The sequence below is a fragment of the Arctopsyche grandis genome, chromosome 1 (genome assembly GCF_051622035.1).
Source record: "Arctopsyche grandis isolate Sample6627 chromosome 1, ASM5162203v2, whole genome shotgun sequence".
In the NCBI taxonomy this organism is placed as follows: domain Eukaryota; kingdom Metazoa; phylum Arthropoda; class Insecta; order Trichoptera; family Hydropsychidae; genus Arctopsyche; species Arctopsyche grandis.
Genome location: NC_135355.1, coordinates 11,180,649 through 11,201,563, shown reverse-complemented (window position 1 = coordinate 11,201,563; position 20,915 = coordinate 11,180,649). Strand labels below are relative to the sequence as shown.

At 32.2% G+C, this 20,915-nt stretch overlaps 1 protein-coding gene across 1 annotated transcript in view; it reads left to right on the top strand.

Annotated features, from left to right (window-relative positions):
* The window catches only part of Baldspot (elongation of very long chain fatty acids protein baldspot), a 43,892-nt gene that overhangs the window by 8,619 nt on the left and 14,358 nt on the right, over nucleotides 1-20,915 (top strand). The gene's annotated exons all lie outside the window — the stretch shown is intronic.

The following is a 20,915-nucleotide window of genomic DNA, read 5'->3' as shown; positions in this document are numbered from 1 at the left end:
AAGAACATTAGTTCTTGCTTTAATTGTTTGGAAGAATGGACGCAACCGATAACCAACGAGGCGAGATGGAACCCATAAATTCATTTCTTCTAATATAGTTAGGTTTTAAATATCACCTCTTAATAATTTGAAGAAATGACACAAGCATATCCCTCCGACAAGATAGGGAACTACAGTAAGATGCAGAGAAATCGCATCACTTTCAATTGTTCGATGTTTTCGATTTTTTTTAATTACATGAAGCTATACACAAGTTTTTTTGGTTTTATTATTTGATTTCGAAGAAAGGAGTATTGAGCAATTTACATTTATAGCCAACAGATCCCTGTACAAAAGCACTGGGAAACAGTTGCGGGTAGTATCCAAACTCTCTCATATATAAATAGATAGCGGAGGAACTTCATTTGAACTCTTTCAATCTTTAGAGAGTGAGGTACTTCACTGGGACTCCATATTAATGGCACCAGATTCCGAGATGCTTCGGACCAATGCTTTATAAAAAAGACGCAAAACTTTTAAATTATTGAAATTGTGAACATTGCGCAAAACGAAACCCGGCATCTTTGAAGCTTTCTTGCACATATTGGAATTATGGATACCAAACTTCCATCTGCTCTCAAATGTAATGCCAAGGTCCTTTTTGGATAATGTTCTACACAGTGGAGTTCCACCAAGATCATACCGATATAAGGTGGGATTAGAAGAACGAGAAAAAGACATAAAATGGCATTTACTAACACTAAAAGGTAAATGAGTATTAGTCGCCCAGCTCCATAAAGAGTTCAAATTAAGGACCTCACAGTCAGAATCACTGTCAATTTTCATTAATAATTTGAGGTCATCAGCATATAGTAAAAAAATTCGGGTGTGACCAACCCATGACTTTATCAATGTATTTGAGGAATATAAGAAGGTTACAAAACAACATTCGATATTGAACTAATAACTATGATAGCGATACAAATTGAGCGAAAATATATGGAAACTTGCTCAAGACAAAAGTTCTACTTCCGGTTGTCGGATTTTGTTCAAATTTTTTTTATTATTTAAAATCACTATAACTATTATACACATTAAATATCAAGAGGATAAAAATAATTTAAAAGGTCAAAATAAAATAATGAAATATTGTTTTAAAAAAAAATACTACTTCCGGTTTACGAATTCTGACCAAAACGTTACCAAATCTAAGTTAGTACATAAACAACACAAATATAAATTTTCAGCTAAATACGTTCAGGGGTGTGGACAGGATCCAGGCGACAACATTTTTTACCTTTCTAATAGGAGAAAATCCCACTTCCGGTTCATTAAATTTGGTGATTTTATTTTTACTTAAAATCACTATATATTATACATAATAAATAGCACGACGCTTAAAATAATTTAAAAGGTCAAAATAAAATAATGAAATATTGTTTTAAAAAAAAATACTACTTCCGGTTTACGAATTCTGACCAAAACGTTACCAAATCTAAGTTTCCAAAAATATTGTCGCCTGGACAGGATCCAGGCGACAATATTTTTGACCTTCCTTCCGGAAGCTTCCGGAAGGGAAAAAATCCCACTTCTGGTTTATTAAATTTTGTGATTTTTTTTTATTTTAATCACATTGATACAAGAATTATACTTGAATTTTTTCGTGATACCACACATGCTTAAGGAAGACGCGACAATTGGTGCAGGTCCAAAAGGTTCAACGACAAAATGTACCCGAAAATTAGTGCATTTTGTCATAAGACATTATGTCGCGTGAAATTTTTGTCGCGGGTACATTTTGTCAGTCCACTAATTTTCGGGTACATTTTGTCGTTGAACCTTTTGGACTTGCACCAATCGTCGTGTAACCATGTTTGAGGGGTCGAAAAAAATAGTGGAAGATAAATCGAACAAGAGTAAACTGCCACTTCCGGTTGAGGTATGTTTACCAAATTTTATCCATAATGTGCTATTACGCTTAAACTTCTAGATATAAAATTTGAGTTCAATAAACCAAAAGGTTTCTGAGAAAAACATAAAAAACCTCGATTCTCTAGAGTAAAACTACTAATTCCGGTTCAGATAAAAATATTTAAAAAATATAAGGTTATAGATATTATTATTTCTATTACATGTAAAAAAAAATTTAATCCGATTCAGTTAGCGGTTTTGGAGATAATTGAATTCAAAAACTTAAAAAAAGAGGACACCTATAAGGGGAGGTACCATTTCCGGTCAACTTAAAAATTTGAAAAAAATTTTCGTCATGTCTATAAGAATTTCAGTACCCGATACCAAGTTTTGGTTTGATAGAACTAACGGTGTTCAAAAAATCCCCAAAATACACAGACACACACACACACACACACACACATTTTTTCTAGATCATGAAAACGTGATCAGTAGTCACCGGAGCCTGAGGCGGCCGTGTATTGTTCAAAGGTTGTAAATGCATTGTTAAAGGTTTGCCGAACATTGGATAGCACTGTGACTATCCTACCTCTAGTGATCAGTAATCGATTCTGAGTTCGATTGAGTCAAAATCTCGAGTTCGAATTTTCGCATAATCACAAAACTTCATCTATTGTTACTACGTACATAGATAAAGTAAAAAGGCTAATATGGATCCGCGCTCTAAAGTTACGATTGTTAGCGATCGTTTCTGAAGATCTCCGTTCCCCATTGCATTGTTTCTCAGATAGGAAGATGTCGCGTTTGCTTGTGAAAAGGTCTTTTTTTTTCATCTTAATTTTTGGAATTAGTGAACTCTCAGTGTAATTGTTCACCACTCGGCACTGCCCAGGACATTGTTTTTAATCGATGATTTTTTTTATTATTTATGTTTTTTTGTTATTTACTCGGTCAAAATATAAATTTTTCGCTCAGGCCAAATTTAGTACAATACATACATCCATGTATGTATCAGTGGCGAGCGGTAAATTTCAGTGTACTAAATACATTGAATGCATTGGGTATGATGTTAGAAAATGACTATCCTTATATCACGTCGGCCTCAGCAAAGCTCATTACGTACATTTGAAGTATATTAGTACACGTCATTGTATTGTACTATAATATTGTATGTATCACGCCACCGTTTATCGCATGGAGTTATGTCATTCTTTGCCCAACTGGCAGTACATATGATGTTTTATCACGGTCGCTCTCTTTACAATAAATTTAACCCGTTGATCTCTGACGCATTTCCTCATTTGGCTGAAAACGCACTATGTGGAGTCGAATCGGTTAGTGTCTTGCGAATGTCTTTGTGGAACGTTTTTCAATGTTTCTACATCGACTTGGGACAATTTTTGGATGCTTTTCACGGTCGCTTTTTGTTTGTTTTCGAATTGTTATCTTGTATTTGGATCATATCGTCACAAGGCAGTTTAGTTGGTAGAACGTTTTTGGTCTCATGAGTAGACTTCGTCAACTCGTCAGGGCAATATTGTAAATAACAATAAACCGTTCCATCAGCGTTCAAAGCAAGACAGCAAATAACTTGTAAAAAAATGTTTTTTTTAGGAATTGAACAATAGTGCCACGATCCTTAGCCTAAGTCGACTCTTGAGTGAAGTTTGCTAAGGGTTTATTAAGATTAGATTTTTTTCCTGTCTTATGAAAATAACAGAATTCGAACAGTTTCCAAACATGACACGTATTACATTCATACATATCAGTAAGATTTTTGCGAGTCATAATTTCCCGTGTCTTTTTATTAGCAATAACGCAACTGACACCTCCACAAGTCCGTTTCGCATACACGTGGGTTTCCAAATAATCATGTCAGTAAAATTAGCGGGAAATGAATTTTTGCGCCAGAAATTTATACATGACTGATTTAGGGCTTATTTTGAAATCATATTTATGTTTATTTAATCTAATATATTTCCATAGAATACTCACATTTTTTATAGTTTGCTACAGCTTTCTGATGATTTTGTTATATTAAAAAACGCAGCATTTTTTTCGTTAAATATTTCATCAGTCACTCATAAACCGGAGAGGATTTGTTCTGAAAAATTTGCACAACCTTATTTTGTTTTGTTTTATCTCAGTGATAAAATTCATGTATTAAAATTATTAATATATTGATTTTCAATTTATTTCACCCAAAATACATAAAATGCGAATATCATTTTATTGTTCAGAAAATTGTTTTTTTTACTTTATCTACAATGTACGTAGTAACAATAGATGAAGTTTTGAGATCATGCGAAAATTCGAACTCGAGATTTTGACTGATTCGAACTCGGAATCGATTACTGATCACGTTTTCATAAAAATGTTTCTAGAAAAAATGTGTGTGTGTCTGTGTATTTTGGGAATTTTTCGAACACCGTTAATCCTATCAAACTGAAACTTAGTATGGGTTAATGGAATTCTTATAGTAACGACCTTAATTTTTTTCCAAATTTTAGGTTGACCGGAAATGGTACCTCCCCTTATAGGTATCCTCTTTTTTTTAAGTTATTGAATTCAATTATCTCCCAAACCACTGACTGAATCGGAGTGAAATTTTTACTTTATTTTACGTGTAATAGTAATAATAATCTTTATAACCTTATATTTTTTAAATATTTTATCTGAACCGGAAGTAGTACTTTACTTCTAGAGAATCGAGGTTTTTTATGTTTTTTTAGAAACTTAACTGAAATTTCATATCTAGAAGTTTAAGCTTAATACCAAGTTATTTATAAAATTTGGTAAGCATCCGTCAACCGGAAGTGGCAGTTTACTCTTGTTATAAATATGTGAAGTGTCGGAGATTTGATTTCGATTAAATTTTGTTATTGTGAATGGTGCGCGCTTGAATTCCGTTGTTTAGTAGTTTGTCCTAGCCTTGCGATTCTAGTCAACTACCATAATATGTAAATACACTTTATCTGGAGTCCTTGTTTTTTGTAATCGGATTTTTTTTTATTTTGAGATGTTGAAAATGTTTGTTGTGGTACTGCAGTACCTCGGTCTCTATGCATGATCCACATTTTGTGAATAGAATCCGATTCTTAAGATATGGAGAAGAAACTTCTACTTTAAGTGCGGATCCTCACGCCGTTGGGGGTCGGAGAGGTGTGCAGAAAATGACAAGGTGGAAAACGACGGGACGAGCGCAAACCGCGTGACTGTCCCGGCCAAGACGGGACGTATGGTCACCCTATATATGAGCAATATTTTAATTGCACTTGCATAAGGATTGTAAATAGGTTTTTGAGCTCTTTTTCCTATTATGCTTTAGATTAACATTAGAATAATATAATACTGTGATTACTAACCAAATTAAATTAAAATTGTAAAATAGAAAATGATCAGTAGATCAGTAGCTATTAAAATAGATATAAGATGTATTGTGAACATAATTTCGTAATAATAAAAAGCATTTAAAAATCAAAATCAATTGCACTTGCATAATGTCAGTAATTTCTCGTTTCCGCAGAATAACCTGTCTGAAACACTTGACACGCAAAAAATTCGCGTCGCTTTCTAATTCGGATTAGTCGATGATTGATTTTGTAATGAGAAAAATACAATATCATCCAAAATATACGGCTAGGTGGCACACAGGCGACTTTTACTCGATATGGAAATAATCATTGCACATTATGGAAATTCGAATCTCGACTAGATTGCGTTACATTGAACTTGAACTCGTCACGTGGGCGTTTCGGTTTTTTATTTTGCTTATATTTACTGCAATTGGTTTTTAATTTTTACTTGCAAATTGATTTCGACAAAGTGCATCGGTGTTGTATAATTAATTTGTCATGTCATTTAAATTTGTAATGATACAGCACTTAATTGATCGAATCGGAATTTTAAATTTTATTGAAATGCGCTTTGCTCAATACTTCGGATTGAAATTCTAAATGTCTTACATATTACCGTTATTGATTTCTGTTGTAATATAGTCAGTTGATTAAAATAAATAATTTGTAAACATTGTTAGATTAAAATAAATAATTTGTAAACATTGTTAGATTAAAATAATAAATTTTTAAAATTGATAATTAATTTAGTCTATTCGACTATTAATATTTTACATGACAATAAAATTCCACTAAAAATTCGTGTAAAATATCACATCTATAATTTTTCTAGATGATCGATTGCCTGTGAACGACAGCGGGTTAATAACCTTTGCGTATAATAATATAATAATTATTGAAGCATAAAATTAGGTAAATACATACTTACCAGTGGCGTGCCGTGAAAAATTCTCTGTTTTTATCGCACAGTCTTACTTACTGCTGAAGTAACCTTCCGGGATTGGAAGCACTAGACATACACCCAGCGCAAAGCGAAGCGTATCAGTTGCATCACATGCAAATAACGATATATTTTAAAAGATTAGGAAAGAAATTTAAAATAACAGTTTTCGTATTAGTTTCTACAACTCCTCTTCATCAATATGCAGCAAAAAAAAAGCGATTTCGTCAATAGATAACATTATGAGGGGAATCATTGTAAATTTGGAGTACAAATGAACATTTTTTTTATACCTGGAGTAGATTTCATAAATCAAAAAATCGATAAAAATGGATTTTTTTTTCTTCTTCAAGCTTTTCAACATATCAAGGGAACTTCAAATAATAGTAGGGAATACAAATAAAAATGTTTTTTTATTTTAATATTTAATGGGACCCCCTTTGTTTTTAATAAATAGTTTTATTCGTTTAAGTAGTGATTCATATTATTTTTTTAATAATTCATCACTAATTTCATTGTAGCATACATCATAAAAAATGTATTTTAATTATTTTATGGTTTTTGGTTTCTTATCTCTAATTTTTTTGCCTATTTTGCTTCACATATTTTCAATTATATTTAGATCCAAACTGTTTCCTGGCCATTCAATGGAGTTTATACCTAAACTATCTTTATCTTGATCGCTATTTAAAAAAAACCAATTTGTGATATACCAATGCATTAAAAATAATTAAAATTAATTGTGAAAACAATTTGAATACTCTCAAATTTTGAACGATGCGCCGGTGCTGAATCATCGTGAAAGACAAGATCCTTAACTATTTCCGGTAAGCCTTCTAATGTAGGAATAACGCTTTTGTCGATGATTTTTTTATACTCCTGTGAGTTGACTATCCCATCTAGTTTATTGATTGACCCAACACCATACCGTGTGATGGCCCCCAATACCATATCATGGCGAATGTTAAACAGTCAGCGCTAAGCACGATTCTTTATAGCGTTCGCCTGATTTTCGTCGTACTAGCGCCATCCCATCTGATCCAATCAGGTTGAATTTGAATTCATCTGAAAAAGTAATCGTCTCCCAATCTTGAACTGTCCAATTTTTCTTCTCTTTGGCCCACCAAAGACGAGTATCCTTCATTTTCTTCGTGAGGAGGGTTTTTTTTTGCATGGCGCCGTTAAAATAGACCAAGTTCATTTAGTTTATATTGAACTGTTCTAAGGCTAACTGTTTTTTCCAACTTCAATGAACTCAGACCTAATTTCTGACGCAGTTTTTAAACTGTTTTGAAGTAAAATTCCCTTTAAAATCCGTTCGTCTCGAGAAGTCAGTTTTTTTGCCATTTTTCCTCTTTCGACAGGTCTTATAAGGTTCATTGTTTTTTTATAATTATTTAAAATATATAGTTATTGTAGGTAGAATGCGTCCCCGTTCGTCGATAAATTTCCGCAAAAGAATAATTTTCCTCCCAGAAAGCGACAATTTTTGATTTCTCGGCGATCGACAAAAATTCAAATTTTACGCTCAACGCTCACAACACTAAAAAAAGGCACGCACTACTTGAAAGTCTGGGGGAAACTGACGTTAAAACTTTTTGGCACCAATACGTTGAGGTATGCTGAAAACAACTGTAAAAGTATAAAAACAAAATTTCCAGAAAGTGAGAACCAATAGGGCGAAAAATGGGTCATTCCGGTAAAATTTGTGACCGATAAGCTTCGCTTTGCGCTGGGTGTATGTATGTACATACATATTTCGGAATTTATTGTGATCAACAAATTTTTCTGTTGATGACGTCACTTCATATAAGGTTGTCACTTACCTTTGTAACCTGATGTTACCTTTGTAATCAAAATGTTTTTATTACAAAATAACATTTTGATTCCAATGTTTCGTTTTTTCTTCGCGAGCTTTTGTTACGCACTTTCATGAACAGGAAGTCCAAAGTTCGCTTCACTTCATTTTGTTTGTCCTCGACATCGTAATGTTTGTTTAGGCTTTAGAAGATTTTGCGTTGTACATAGAAGACAACGTGACATCAGATTAGTCGACCGTTCAAGAGTCTTGTTGATCTTGAATCCGATTCTAAATCCTTGAATACCTACATATGTACCTGTCTGTTGCCTTAACCATTGAAATTTTTACGTTCTTCTGCGCATTGAAGGTGTGCACTTCATTGCATTTTTTTTTAATTGCTTTGCCTTTTAAGTTTCAAGCTGAAGTTGTCGTATGAACTTGTCGGAGAATATAACTGGTTTTTATTACCTGATATTTAGATTTATCTAATGGTCCGTACGCACCAAACCAACGACGATTTTGGGCCAACGTTTAAAACCAGTAGCGTACAAAATATCGAAATAAAAATTAAATTAAAAAATTGAAATTAAATATCAAAATTAAGCTAACGAGCGAGATTGAGCTAAAATTAGATCATCGTTGATGTTTTGAATTACAACAATGTTTTGAATTACGATGATACGCATTACAACCAGAGAAATATTATAATTTCTCTGATTACGAGCGAAAAAAACCTTGTTATTGTTTCTTATAAGTCGTCACGATATACTACTGTGTTTCCCCCTTCGGAAATATTTAACCAACGACGATTTTGGGCCAACTTTTAAAACCAGTAGCGTACAAAATATCGAAATAAAAATTAAATTAAAAAATTGAAATTAAATATCAAAATTAAGCTAACGAGCGAGATTGAGCTAAAATTAGACCATCGTTGATGTGTTGAATTATAACAATGTTTTGAATTACGATGATACGCATTACAACCAGAGAAATATTATAATTACGAGCGAAAAAAACCTTGTTATTGTTTCTTATATGTCGTCACGATATACTACTGTGTTTCGCCGTCGATGAAATATTTAACAAAAAAAATGTCGGTGATTTGTCAAAGGGTTTTTTTTTCTTTCGTCGAAATAAAATTAATAATCACACATTATCCGATAAATGTTACCTCTGAGATGGATTTAATTATTTGATTTATTTCGACGAGAGAAACAATTAAAGACATTATCCGATAAAATTTACCTCTGAAATGATTTAATTAATTGATTTATTTTGACGAGAGAAACAATTGAAGACTAAAAAAATTTCGTTTGATAAACCGACAACGTGCCGGGTTGGGACCATCGCTCGGTCACCCATACTAACACATGATATATTCTCAGTAACTGCGCATTACGGGGAAGTAAAAATAATAATTCTTTGATTTTTTTTTTCGATCTTAGTGCGTATCTCCGTAAGTCAAAACATCTTCGACAAACAAAAATCGAGGATTACCTGTATGTGATTGTCGATGATCTAATTTTAGGTCAATCTCGAAAATTTATTTAAATTGGGCATGTTCTGTTTTAACTTTCAATATTTTATTTTAAATTTAATAAATTGATTATAATTTTATTTTGATATTTGAATTTAATTTTAATATAATAATAATATTTTAAATTTTGATATTTAATTTCAATTTTTAAATTTAATTTTTATTTCGATATTTTGTACGCTACTGGTTTTATCCTGCTGGTTAAAACGTTGGACCAAAATCGTCGTTGGTTTGGTCCGTACGCAGCATAAGATGTGCTATTTTTGTTCAGTACACTTTTGAAGAGATGTGCATCTAATCTGATAGCATTGTCGTGTTTCATGATTTCGAGATATCACGATTTTAATATTTTTAACCCAAAACGTACTAAAAGTGATATTTTAAGATGTTCTTAGGATACGTATTTTGGAAGTTAACTTCAAATTATGATCATATTTAACGGTTTCTTTTTTTATTTTATAAGGCTAACTGCCTCCACTTTTTAACATCTATCATTGTAAAGCAATGAGCCTTCGAACGTTTTGAGACGAGGAGCCAATCAGATTTAACATAATTCTCATCATTTACAGCCATTCACCATGCACTGATAAATGAAGGCCTTTCCAACATGCTTTTATACATTCTCTCGGGTACCATTCCAACACTTCCTTTGCCCACATTTCATCAATTCTTCTAGCTACGTTACCCGTCCAATGGCATTCCAATCTCTTCACTTTCTCCACTATGACACAACCATTTATAAAAATTAAAATAAATGATAAACAAACGACAAAAAAATTAAAATCACGAAATTTTGATTGTGTTGTAAGTGTACTGTAATTGTACGAAATTTTGATTGTGTTATAAGTGTACTGTATAAGTGTAATTGTTAATGTGGGACGTTTATAAAATAATAACTGTTTTTTTTTTGTAATTTTATTAAAAAAATGTTTAATTTAAATATTTCAATAAATGTGTATTTTTTAAATGAAATAAATTCTTTAAATCTAATGAAAAAATATTAAACTACGCCTCCGCTAAGAGGACTAAAAAATTTTACAATATTTTTAAAATCCGATTGTTCTCTATTAATTGATCCTTGAGAAAAAATCATAATATTTCAGTATTTACAATTCATCGTTCATTTAAATGGGGATGTGTGTTTTGGATGTCGATAAATTTAAATTGCAGTATATATGTATATAGTAAATTGTACATATTTCCAAATTAATAGTATGTGATGGTTCCACACTTCCTTGTCGGTCGTATGTTTTGTTTTTGGCATGTTTGCGTATCGTGTGGGTGCGTTTGTTGTCCATATTATTCTATTGGACTCGCTTGACCCACTGGCCGTGTCTGCCTCGAGGAATTTCATCAGTTATTTTGTAGTATACACGTTTCACTCGCGACCTAGACACTCTCTCCTATACAGGTGTCTCACGTGCCTATTTCTCATCAATGTGGTTGAATTATCCTGGGAAATTCTCTCGCAAAAGGTCCTATTTGAGATGTTGATGGTAAAGTTATGTACTCCAGCGCTAACTGTATTTTGTCAATACGCACAAGACTCTCTCTTTGCGCGGTCGGAAGTGAAATCGAAAGTGTTTCGTCATTTCTATCACACATATATTTTATTGCAATTTTGCATCACATTCACGAATTTTTGGTAGATGGTAAACCACCGATACGCGCAAAAAGGTTTGAATGAAATTTGACTTTTATCATTTTAACCCACACTGCTCGTATAGATTTTTTTTTAATACTCAATGTTGAACGTAGCTACATACTTCAATGTTTCAAACATTACATTATCCCCATTCTAGATGTACAATTTGTTCTACATATGTTTGTGGGATCAGTGGAAGCGTGTTCATTTGTAAACCCACTATTTCCGCAAATTTTTTTTTAACACTTGCCGTGTCATTGACACGATCTGTTAAATTTGTAGACACCATTCTATCGCTGCTTGCAGACGGTCCTTTGATAAACATTCGTCGATTGGAATTTTAGGTTTTAGAAACTTAAGTCGTTGCATTAAAAAAAAAACCAAACTGGTCTTACCTGCCTCGCGTGGTTGGTGCATCGTATTAGTTTACGTCACGTCACATCCATACACGTCTTCATGGCCACATGTCTGTCGGCTTATACATATGTAGATATATTATGTTGCTGTAATGCTGCGTACGCACCAAACCAACGAACGGCCCACAGGCCAACTTTTTAAACCAGTAGGATACAAAATATCGAAATAAAAATTAAATTAAAAAATTGAAATTAAAATATCCAAATTAAGCTAAAGAGCGAGATTGAGCTAAAATTAGATCATCGTTGATGTTTTGAATTACGACGATACGCATTTACAACCAGAGAAATATTATAATTTCTCTGCTTACGAGCGAAAAATAATCTTGTTATTATTTCTTAAAAGTCGTCACGATATCCAGTGTCCTCTGAGAAAACAATTATACGGCATCAAACATTAGCCTATATACGGTTGTATGAGTTGATTTGAGATTGTATTTGTAATTTTAGCTCAATCTCGCTCTTTAGCTTAATTTTGATATTTAATCTCAATTTTTTAATTTAATTTTAATTTCGATATTTTGTACGCTACTGGTTTAAAAAGTTGGCCTGAGGGCCGTTCGTTGGTTAGGTGCGTACGCAGCATAACACAATCGGGACTCATCTGATTTCGCATATGTTATCGCCAATGTTAACAGCTATTTATAATTACAATAAATATTTTATTTTATAGTAAACTAGTGGTTTTACCTGGCTTCGCTCGGTGTTCGTAATATAAACCACTTAAACATGGCTAATCTAATAGTTTTCATTTTATTAAATTTATTTGAATAGTTTATTTTATTTAAACTTATATGAATATTAATTTGCTTTTTTATTAAATTCAACAACTACGAACCAAAACATGCATACATACAAAGTCTCTTTCGAAATTATATATTAGATTTCCCATACGACCGAATTTTTTTTCTGCCTCGTTTAAAGCATTTTTAATGATTTTAAAACCTATACTCCAAATAGTTTCCGAGTAATACCAATTTAATTTTTTTAAATTGCTTTGATAATTTGCAACGCTGAAACATTGCACGAAGTTATTAGGGCAATGGAAACAGCGTTTAATCCTCCCCCGAATTATCCCACAAACCTAACTTGTTTCTTAAAAATGGTGTGTATATATATAATATGTAGTAGATTTTACATAAAGAAGTTATGTAAGATGGTGACGGCGTCACCATCTATGGTGACGGCGTCACCATCTATGGTGACGCGGTCGTTTTTTTTTTTATATGTTTTGACTTTATTTTTTTCAATTGAATTGTAAAAAAATGGCCTAAGCTCAAACATTTACTTTTAGAGTTTGATCCTCGGCAAAACCCCAATTTTTATTATTAGTGATGATAAGTAGATATTTTGTGAAGTGCGATAGGATTAAGTGTTTACGTTGTGGCATATTTGATAAGCCATCATACGATTTGCGCAACGTCACCGTTCTTATATGACATTATCCAAATGAATATGCAAGGTAAGCAATTATTTCGATTAAATTGCTTTGTTTACCACAATTAAATGTGTAAACATTGAATGGTTGACTCTTGTTTACATGCGACACTTCCTTTACGATTAATACAGGTTAACTCAACGTTAGCGTCAAGGTGAATTTGCTTAATGTACACACATTGTGTAGATTTTCACCATCGTTTATCACTCTTCAATTTTAAGCAAGCCATACACACATGCGACTTTCTCACAACCTGCTTTGTTTAAGTTTTTTTTTTTTACTCATCGCTTTCTCGGGTTGGCAAAACAGAAAAAAATGGATGACACCTTTAAGACCACTGTGAAGTATTTCGGTAACCCCATCATATTAACCCTTTAGCTGCCAATCTACGATATATCACTGTTTGCAGTCTAGTCCAAGCTGCCAAATTCATCGTTGGTGACTTCACAAGCATGAAAAGAATGATATATTTTCTAATAGTTGCGCAAAACAGATACGAATGGAAGCGTGTTCGAGAAACCTTCATCCAGCAGTGGATGGTGTATAGATGTAAATGATAACTTTACGTCTAATGCAATCAAAGAAGTATGAAACATTTTTTTTTGTACATATATACCAGGAAGGCCTTACAGGTAAACCCCAATGCGCCTTCCTGGCCAATTACAAATTACAATTACAATGCAGCATTTTTATATAAATTACTGAATTGCGAGACACTGAAAAACTCGCAAATCAATGAGACATCTATCAATTTGTACACAAACCTATTTATTGCACATTAATTAATAACAAATTATAGGTGACATCGTATAGGAGGGATTTTTTCCGGGAACCGTTTCAACAATGAAATCAGAGAAAATTGGCAAACTTTGATAGGAAACGATCAACCTGAAGTCACAAATCCAGGTCTCTATCAAACAGCATACTCTGAAAAATTTATTTTCATCCGAGGCCCGGCCCTGGGATCGAACCTGGCGCCTCCTCGACGCTAAGCAGAAGCTTAACGACCGAGCTATGCTGCTGGCTAACTGCTGGCTTTATGCTCAGCATAATGAGAAAAGGCAGGAAACGAAATTCGTTGGTGAGAAGTATGACAAGGGCAGTTGATGTAGTGGAGAGAGTGAAGAGATTGAAATACATAGCAATGAGCGGGTCACGTATTTTAGCTAAAATAATATGGACGAATATGGAGGGAAGATAAAGTTAAGAACTGCTGGAGTGATAAAAGAGTACAAGGAAGGCCACAAAAGATATGGGTAGATAAAATTATAAAAATGTGAGGCGCAATGAATGAGAATTGTTCAAATCAGAAACAAATGGAAGTGTTTTGGAGAGACCTTTCAGAGAAATTCAGCAGTGGACGATGATGATGATGATTGATGAAATTTGATGACACCATTGAAAATGTAGTAATCAAATTCGGTGGCTTCCAATCACCCTTGCTCTACGTTAAACTTGCAAATATTGTGTATAATAATTGATTTTGGTATATTTTATGCATGTATTTGGATCATAATACGATATGACTTAAGTGTATAAACTGACCCACTTTTTTACCGTTGATTTGTCTTCACTGGCCGCTAGGCTAGAGGCCAATGTGCCGATGCTGTGGCGTAATTTGGACGAAAAAAATTCAGATCGGGGACAAATATGCGTTTGTCTATTCAAATTTCAAACAAATGCCATTATTCCGTTGCACCTTTGGGTCACGTGTTGTAATTTTGAATACCTTTTTAATAAGTTTTCATTTATGCAAGATAGTAATTCGAATCTATGAATTTCAATTCCAAAATAGACGTGTCAATCATAAAGGCCTTTAGTCGGTAATTTACATCCAAAATGTAATATTTAGTTCTGTACTTTGTGTTTCAACGTGAGTGCTTAAACAAGAAATTTCTTTCGAAGCTTTATTTACGCTTTAGTGTACAAATCCTACAAAACAATTCAAAATGCAAACTACACGCTTGTATCATGTTTCAAATAGTGGCCACACTATATTCACATTCATTAGGACCACTTTTTTGTCTGATATGTTTTGGTTTTTTTAGAACATTGTAACTGGTCATTATCGACAAGTTCCTTGACCGAGGTTTTTGAACTTATTGTTTTGCTTTTTTACAGAAGCCAAAATTAACCCATATTTTTTAACCATAACCATAACCATGTAACTGTCAAAGACAGTATTCCACAACTTTTTTACGTATACGTCTGATTTTTACAATGTTTTTATTATTCTTGATTTTATTTTAATATATTATATGTACACACACACACACACACACATACACACACACACACACACACACACACATATATATATATATATATATATATATATATATATATATATATATATACTATATTATTATTATTATTATTCATGGTCATTTAATGTCATAAAATCAATTATTATGTTGATATGTACGTATCTTTTTTGTATAAAGTATTTTTTTTACTGTATTTCAATGGCAGTTCAAAGGTAAATAAATACCAACCGACAAGACATTTCAATCAAACTCTTTTGCGAAGAGCGAATTCGATGATGTCATTTTTAAATTAAAAGAATATTCATTTTAACACTAATATACATCAATGTGCACATATGGGGGTATTTATTTTGTTCAAATACATATATATGTATGTACATGTACATTTTGTACGTTAGTACACATACTAGTTTGTTCATACACGAACAAATCTGCCCAGTTATAGTGTACACAAAAGAACAAATTGACAAACGGAACTATGTATGTAGTTTAAACTATTAGGCATAAGTTTTCTCAATCGGTCGTCCCATCCTCTGTACCTATGCTTAAACTGGGTTGCAAAATTTAAAAAATGAATGGAAACGGGAATTATGCCAACGTTATAATATAGTTTCCATAAGATTTCCCTTTTAAATAAATGGCGTTTTACATGTTGAAAGGTTTTGACAGCTCAAAAGTTTTGACATTTGAAATTATCATGCGACACCTGGCGAGTCTATTTGAAGATACCTTTTGACTGTTAGTACTTACTAGGGCTGTACACCCGAAACCTTAATTTTGTTACCTTTCCTTTCTTCGATATATATATTGAGTGTATGTATATATTGAGTGAATGCGACAATATATATCAATATATATATATATTGAGTGAATGCGACAATATATATCAATATATATATATTGAGTGAATGCGACAGTTGCGCTTCGACCAGATAAAACGTATTTTAAATTGACAAAATCGAGGTTTCGTATTCTCCTATTTTCTCCCCCAAAACTGCCAATTTTGCCAATTTGTTCCAGATGTTTCCTTATTTTGCAAACAGCCGTATTACTTACACCCTCTATTGTCGCAATGTTATGTTTATAAAACATTCCAGTTTTATTAATGCTATAATACTTTCATTTCTTTCTTTAAAAAAAAATGCTTTCCGACTAATCTAAAAAATAATCTATTTAAGACTCACGAGCAATTTAAAACATAAATGAAAGTAATTTTTTTTACAAATTAATCACCAACTTACCCTAAAAATATAATAAAGCTGCAGCAAAAGAAAAAAACACAGTGTGGTTAACGAAATAATAAAAAATCTTCGCAGAAACGCTCGTATATGCTTTACGTAATTCAGAACTCATTTCTATCATTTCACTTAGATTTTTGAAGACATTTTGAAGGATAATGTTGTATTATTTTTTGTTGGTGAATAGAGTAGCAAATCAGGATGAGCTTACAAAAAAAACTAGCCCAATAGATCTTATTGTGAATTATTTATAACCGTTACAAATGGGCGCGAACGCGGTTCAATCGGGGTGGCGTAATATTCTGAGCAGGAACTGTATACCTATGTATTAAAGATGAGGTGACCATTCGTACTGATTTTACCTTTACAGTATTGGGTTTTGAGTATCTGTCCTGTTAAGTCGTGAGATACAATCAGTACACTTTTTTATGGAATAGATAAATTTAAATATGTATACAAATCCTTCAGCGAAAATGGGGTCTACCCCACGGGATCAAATTAGAAATGCACGAAAAACAAAATATCGGAAGGCAAAGATCGAAAATCGAAAGATCTTAAGTCGAAAGATCAAAAAAAAAAAGGGTGCATGGTGCACCATGCACCCTTTTGCAAATTATATCCGAACATTTGGGTTGCTATGCGAATTTTGTTGAAGTGGTGAACGTAGTTTTTCGAAACTTATATTAATTAAAACTTATACCTGGTCTACATTGTCACAAAATAGACTTAACAGTTTGGGAACTCAATCTATTGAAAATAATAGAAAATGTTCGCTGAAAATCTTGATTTTTCAGCTTTAATTAAAGATTTTGCCAAAAATTGGCTCCGAAAATTCACTTCTGAAACATAATTTTATTTATTTTTAACTCCACCAGTGAGTGGGGTTGGGAAATCTTGTTAACCACTTTTCTGCCGGTTCCAAGCCCGGAAAAAGGAGGATGGTAACCCATTTTTTAATATTTTTCTATGGACGCTTAGAAAAAAATTGTCCTAGGGCGCCATAGGGTGTAAGGCCGGCACTGCCTAAATCGCCAATTGGAATATACATATTGATATTACAACTGAAAATAAACTTGTAACATTTGTACATATATTAAATATATGTATGTACATATGTACAAGATTTATTTAGCTTATTTATGTTATGAATGTTGATTATCGCGCAAATAGTGATTTATTTTTGCTTCGACATCTTTCGTGCAAATATTTAACTTTAAGTCCGACTCTTTTGCTAGATGTGATACCAACTGTATATATATGTACATATGTACTTCAATGTGCTAACTTCAAGAAATTTTGACCGTGACGTAGTTTTTGACTTCTTTGTCCGTATCCTGTTGTTTATCTTAATATGTTATTTTAGATAGAGATTTTAGAATATTGACGCGTATTATATAAGCGTCAATATTCAAATATTGTCTATCAATACTTATATTTTTACAAGCCTCTTATTAGCTTTCTTTCGCAAAAGATTGACCTAATTATATTATACAAACTTGACTTGACTCAACTTTATAACTCAAATATTCGAACTGAAGCATCGATTATGCCGATTGATTTCAGTTTATTGTTTTCACAATATTAGGCCATTTTTCATTAATTTATTGATGGTAGTAAATTAGGTATGTAATCTTTGATATTTGTGAATTCGAAAATTGTTCGATTTTTTATCTTTGTTTTTAAAGTAATAACTACGTTATCATATGGATTACTTTGCCCAATGAAATGGCACAACTACAATATTAAGTTTGCCAGTTTTCAAGTTTGACGGAAAGTGATAATCGTTTTTTTTTTTTAATTTTTCGGTTTATGTAATTGCATGATAGGTCAATAGCTGATGCGTGAATTCACCAATCGCGGATTATTCCACCTATTTAAAAAAAAGGTTATCAATATTTGGTAAACATTGTTCGCGGTTCATTACATACAATAAAAATGTTTTAATTACACCACGTGTTTTAGATAAGTAGACATCACGCTACTTTTTATCTGCATAATAATTAAAATCCTACCGTTCAGATGCTATTTAAGTATTACATGTTATTCATTTTAATTATCAATGATAATAAACAATAGACTTAAATTACGAGGTCTTCCAGTTCCTGTATAATTAAAAATGTTTCAAAATTCAAATTATCTCAGTCACTAATAATAACCGTATTCTGTCATTGTTGAAGGTGTTTTTTTTTTTTAGTTTATCTACATACATACATACATATGTATGTAGATTATGACCTTGAGATTTTGACTGATTTTTTTTTTTAATTTCTATTTACATATATATTTTCATTTATTGGTTTTCCTCTTCGCTCATTCTACTTGCTAAGTTATTAACAAATACCTAGGTGGCGGAATTCTCTTGAAAAAAAAAAATTCTCAAAAAGTTTTGGAGGAAAATATCTTCTGTTTATCTTGGTTTGATATTTATTGTTCTGATATTTTAAACGTATGCGTGTGATATTTATTTAATAAATTTTTTTCATTGACCCTTGTTTATTTGCAAGAAACTAATGTATTAACTCATATTTTCTACTGTTGGAAAATAATGTTCGTTTGTTTATTTGTCTACTATGCACAAAATTTGGGATACTGATCTCACGATTCGACTTTGGTTTGGTGCTTTTAAAATAAAAATAGACCCTTTAATTACACTGAGCAACAAAAAAAATGACCAGAGCGAAGACTAACCAATCTTTACTAAGTTTGACCCACTGAATTCGAATATCGTAATTATTTTTGTTGGTTAGTGATCGTTTACGACAGCGTTTCCCAACCTTTTTTGACTGGCGTACCACTTGGTAGTACATAACGCTAAATTGTACCACCATATAAAAAAGATTGTATTTCATGAAATTTGTTTTTGCAAGTGTAATTATTATATATAGTATTTGCATGGTAAGAAATGTGAAGACAGGATACACGCAATATGTAGATCTGTTTTGGAAAGAAATTTTATGGAGAAAAAATTTTTTGCAGTGACAATTATAATATGCTCAAAGTTTAATATATTTATCTACTATCTTGTCATACTTCTATTATTGATAATAAAAAAAAATATTGATTGTTTTAATAAAAACACAAAATTACAGAGTACATATAATTGAGATCCTTGTACTTAGTTTTTTTTTTAAATTTGGTTCAAATGGTGCGAGATTTACCCCTAAGTCTGGAGCAGGATTCAATCAATTTCTATATTTGTCTTATTAAAATATATGAAGAGAATGCTCTCTCAACCAGTTCAGTGCTAGTAAATGGCGACAGAAATTTGAGCGCTATGTCATAAAGCTGTTTATATTTTTCACTAATACCTAGCCAAAAATTAATAACCTTATTTATTTCGAATTCAGTTTTTAAATGCCATAATTTGAAAGTTCAATCAAGTTCTCTTTTTCCTTGGTAGGTGTCCGAAAATGTTCATTATCAAAGGGAAAGGTTTGGGGAAGCACTCGTAAAAGACGATTTCAGCCGTATTAAATATTCAATTATTTTTTCACGTATATCCTGAGCCGTACGACTCTTGTTTTCAGATAATAAATTATGTAAAGTTTCAAATACTTCAGTTTGATCATTTTCGATACATAAATTCCAAAAATCTAATTTTCTAATCATATGTACTTTCAATTTTATCTGGAACATTAAAGATTATTATCGAACTGATCTCAAGTGTCAAATTCAAGTTATTTATTTATTGGAGCGTGAACAAGGTAAATTTAAAAATGTTCCCCAAAATCCATGCCGGATCTGAGGAAAACGTATCAATTTTCGATCATCGACTGTACATATTGACGTCAACGATGACTAATTAAGATAATGTTTATTAATTACTAGTTGTTTTACCTGGCTTCGCCCAGTATTTGTAATATAAACAGCTTAAAAATGGCGAATCCTAAGTAAATATTCATTTTTTTTTATTAAATTTATTTTAATCGAAAAAAATATAATATTTTACCAATTGAATTGTCGTCATGGAAATTTTGTTTTGTTACGAAGTTCCCAAACAAAGATACAAACTTACAAAGTCTCTTTCGAAATTATATATTAGATATAAAAAATATTTCTATTTTTTTTATTGTAAATCATTCATTCCTGCATGTCCGCCATTACTGATTTTTTTTCGCGTACCACCAACCATCAACCGCGTACCACAGGTTGGGAAACGCTGGTTTACGAGATATGAGCGAATCATATTCGAATTCATTGGGTCAAATTTAGTAAATATTGGTTAGTCTCCGCTCTGGTAACTCAAAAAAGTGATTTTTTTGTTGCTCAGTGCTATTGTACAGCTTGAGAACATAAAAGCATGATAGACAATATTGAACCATTTCTTGTACAAAAATAATCGATCCAACGCCGGATACAAGAGGACTAAGTGACGTTATACCGAGTC